The sequence below is a fragment of the Lagopus leucura genome, unplaced genomic scaffold (assembly GCF_019238085.1).
Source record: "Lagopus leucura isolate 7727_CA_CO unplaced genomic scaffold, USGS_WTPT01 Super-Scaffold_100002, whole genome shotgun sequence".
NCBI lineage: Eukaryota > Metazoa > Chordata > Aves > Galliformes > Phasianidae > Lagopus > Lagopus leucura.
The window spans coordinates 66841109-66845878 of NW_024962263.1; positions in this window are offsets into that span (position 1 = coordinate 66841109).

The window sequence follows — 4770 nt, forward strand, 5'->3', positions numbered from 1 at the left end:
CATTTTACAGTAGAAGGCAGTAAAGGTTTCCTAATTCTCAAAGAAAACAAAAATCCAGCAACCATTTGGCCTTTTAAAAAACCTTTGACATTATAAATGCCGCATCTGCTAATGCAAACTTTAACAGTATCCAGACGTCCCTCAGGGTGTCTCACCTGATTGCAAGTCATCAACCACTGAAGCTTTGATATAACTCACTGCCCGTTATAGAGAAGAGCAAGAGAAGTTTCACTGATGATTTTGTCAAGAACAAACACAGACTTTGAAGCAAGCAATTTAGCTTTTCTTCTCTGCTGCACATTTCTATCCTGAAAAAAATCACGTTCGTAGCATCACTGCTGTGGTCTAATTGCCATAGATTGCAAATTAGGAAACCACACATCTTTGCAAAGAATACCCTAGCAAGCTTCAGAAGGTTCTCAGCAGCATATTCCACACTGTGGACATGTCAAATAGAGATCAGAGCCAGCAGCGCTTTTACACAAAATGATCCTCATCTCACAGAATACCAATACACTGCTGCTAGAACTCTGCATTCACTAGGATTGTTTATTCCATTAAGCAACATTAGCATTTTGTGATTAATTTCCATTTGTTATCTTGTGCATTCATATTAAGCCCACACTGCAATCGCTAAATGTAGTCACTGGTAGCTGAGGTGTAGCAAAATCCACAAATACTTGCAATGTCAACAAGAAGGTTCAGAATCCATACGTGGGCACCTAAATATATGTGGCCTGAATTTCTGTATTGTGGAGCATTCCCAAACCCCTCTGAAATTAACTGAAGCTCTTCTGCACCAATTAAAAGCAGGCAAAGCACTGAAATCCCAAAGATCATTTTATTTTAATGCACATTAAATTATCACAAGAAAGACTGGGATTTTTACTTGGGCTGGAGTGACATTCCAAATTTACTCGCTACAACACAAAATTGCTCCATGGATTAAGTTAAAAATTTGTGCTTCACTGACCTTATTATGTGAATGTTATCAGCATGCAAAAAAACAAAACAAAACAAAAAAAATCATATAATATTCTGAGTCAGAAGGGACCCACGAGAATTATGGAGTCCCATTCTTGGCTCCCTGCAGGACCACCCAAAATTCAGACCCGGTGTCTGAGAGCGCTGCCCAAACGCTCCCTGAACTCCGGTACTGGGGCCGTGCCCACTGCCCCGTGCAGCCCGTTCCGTGCTCAGCGCCCTCCGCTGCAGCCCCTGTCCCTGACCGCCACCCTCCCCTGCCCTGACGCAGCTCCATGCCGTTCCCTCGGGCCCTGTCGCTGTCACACGGAGCAGAGCTCAGCGCTGCCCCTCCGCTCCCTGTGAGGAGCTGCAGCCGCCGTCAGGCCCCCCCCTCAGCTCCTCTGCTCTGGGCTGCAGAAACTCAGGGACCTCAGCACTCCCCATCCATGTTGCCCTCTTCATATCTTTCCCTTAGATTCTCTCTGATAGCAGATCTGGACCTAAAACATGTAAAGATAAATAAGAAGCTCACGTCCCAGTGAACTTTGAAGTCAGTATGGACAGATAGGAACCTATGGTACTGGAAGGCTACTATAAGGTCTCCTTTGAGCCCTCTCTTCTCTAGACTGAAAAGTCCCAGCTCTCTCAGCCCACCCTCCTAGGGGAGGTGCTTCAGCCCTCTGATCATCCTCATGGCCCTCCTTTGGACCAGCTTCAACAACTCTATGTTCTTCTTGTGCTGGGGACTTCAGAACTGGATGCTGTACTCCAGATAGTGTCCCACAAGAGCAGAATCACCTCTCTCAAGCTGCTGGTTACGCTTCTCTTCACACAACTGAGGATACAGTTGGCTGCCTAGGCTGCAAGCACACATCACCAGCTCCTGTTGGGTCTTTCATCCACTGACATCCCCAAATCCTTCTCAGGGCTGCTTTCAAGCCATTCACTGCGCAGTCTGTATTTGTGCTTGCCCAGACCCTAGCAAAGAACACTGCACATGGAATGCAGATACTATCCATCTCCTATTATTATTACTGAGCTCTTTATGTCAAACTATGAGAAACGTGCAATATGCAACCATGGACTATGTTTGTGAGTAAGGCACCTCACGGGACTTATCTTATGCCTCTTTCAGGACAGTCTAATTCTCGCTGGTATTTAGGAAGAGATTCTTATGAGATGTTCAAACCCAGCTAGACACTGTCTGGGCTTGGTGGCTGCTGCAAGTCATTCCCTTGAGGCTCATATATCACATCTTGCTACCTTAGTAACAAACAATTAAACTGTATTTAGGTAAAACATACATTTGAACATAAACTCTTCAGAGTCCATAAAAAGTGTAACAACTCTTTTAAGGAAGGACACACATTTAAGACAACTGACTACTCTGCACTCCTGCAGAAATAGGTTAGAGATCAGAGTTACTTTCCTCCCCCCCCCCCCCACTTCACTAAATCCATACATTAGGAATAACATGCAATTCTAAAACATGTTATGTTGCACTCAAAACCTGCATCATCACCTTGTATTCATTTTGCCAACACAACTTTTCTGTACAACAGGTACAGTAACATACTTTGGAAGCAATGCCTGTGCCTGCAAGTAATGAAAGATCTCAAATATTATCAGATACCTAATAGTTACTTACAAGACAGGTTTTAATAGGTTTCCCTTCAGTGTTCTGACTTCATGAGGTATAACAAAAGAAAGCAAAACATCCTTAAAAGACATGTAGCTGTAACTTTGAATGTTCAGGAAAGAGTGGTTGAAAGGTTTGTTATGAATTATTGTTATATATTGTTATAATTTAATGCGAGCCCTAGAAGCAATGAAGGAAAGAAGGATTTTCTTATCTTCTGTAGCACAGGTTCACCATTCTCAGGATAAAGATGGCATGTGGAAATTGTCTTTATTATTACACAAATTCCACCTCACATAGTCCACCATTGCAGCAGAACACATAACTTGCTTCATCTTCATTTTAAGGCAACCAAATAACCTCAGAGTCAGATGTTGACATGCTAATGCAGCCTGAAGCATGGGTAAAGCAACAAGACAGTTGTCAGCACTTGAAAGGACGCATTTTTTAATTTCTTTTACATTCTGGATTCTTAAGTCACTCTATCAGTTTCAAAACACATACAGCTCTACATCCATATTTTTATGTGTGGATGGTGCAATTAAAGAGAATTTTTAAAAGGCTTGGCTTTCAGGCTGGAAAGGTCAGAGACTGTTAATTTCTTTGAAGAATTCAATCCATTATTTAAAGCAGAGCAGGAGAGTGATCACACTAGGCAACCCTCTAAATCTAGGAAGTGTACTTTAATCACTTGCTTATAACTAGTTTGAATCGTTTTGGTTGCAATGAACTGACTAGAGTCAGAACTAACGCAGATTCTCTGGCAGCTGTCAATTCAAACTGAGTGTAGGGACTCCCCTTGTCTCATACACATTAGTAGCAATTGTTTTTTAGTTTTTCAAGAACATTGAGTTAATCATGCTAAAGAAAGAGCTACTTAAGAAGGCATTACTATTTCTTAAACGTCATTTCTGAAGTTCAGCATAACAGACTAAAAATGTCATCAAAAAGCTGAGACCAAGATAGTCATGTATTTCAAAAAGTATGTAACCATAGGAGTTGCATTTCATGTCAACATATGTAGCATTGCTAATAACTTGAAGTTTTGTTACTCACAAATTTAGGTCTTATTACCAAAGTGCTAACATTAGGACTTAATGATTTAGGTTTTCTTCAGACTAACAATTATATTTAGGTAGAAGGGTAATTCCCTTAGATAGTGGATATATCTTTCCATAGATGTCCATTTACTTTGACGAAACATCAAGTCTTCCTTCAAGGGATCTCTCTCCCTTAGGGCTGTTAAAATTCAGTTTCAGAGGGTGTAATCTCAATTCTGTTTTCTACTAATTCCTCTGATATTGGCTGGATCCCTAATAATACCTACTAGCCAGAGGGCTTCTTTGCAATCTAAATCCACATTACTGGCCCCAGCGTCCCAACACCAGAGCATCCAGGTGACAATGTTCTCATTTGGATGTTGTGCAGTCTTTCACATCTTGAATCTCATCCATTTTTATAGCTCAGATAGTGATGACGGTCTCCTCATCTTAAAGGACTCCACATACCAGCTTTCCACCTTCAATACTTTCCCACTATATGGCAAAACTCATCCGAGAATAAGTCATACCTCTTTTTCAATCTCTGGTAATTCGTTGTATGGTGGGGGCCTCTTCCACACCTCACCTCTTCCCCTGATGGTATTTCAAAGTTCTTTACTTTCAGGCCAGTCCATGATCACTTCCAAGATTCCTGAATGATCAGTGTTCCCCATCCAAGCCCACTATGTAATCAATGCAATCCACATACTCCAAGTACCACAGTGCAAGGAGAGGACCTTCCCTTTAAACATCCAATTTAGCACCAGTAGTCAAGGCTCTAAAATAAGTTGTGCTTCAGTACCAATCGTATCTGAAGCAGCCCCAACACCCATGTACGCTGCAAATACCTCTTTTTCAGTTGCACTGTAGCACCCTTTGGATCCTCTACATCCTCGACTCCAAAACTCATGAAGTCAACCAAGTCTCCTCTGAAGTTTTTTGCAAAAGACTCTAAAAGCGAGGCCCTTCTCCCAGGCTGCAGTGTTGAACATTTTTTTGTTTGTTTGTTTTGTTGTTTTTTGTTTTTTTTTTTTTAATTAAAGTAAAATAAAATTTTAGAAAACTGTTGTTTGCTATTTATAAGGTTAGACTGCAGACGGAAAAAGACAAGTTATATTCCAAATA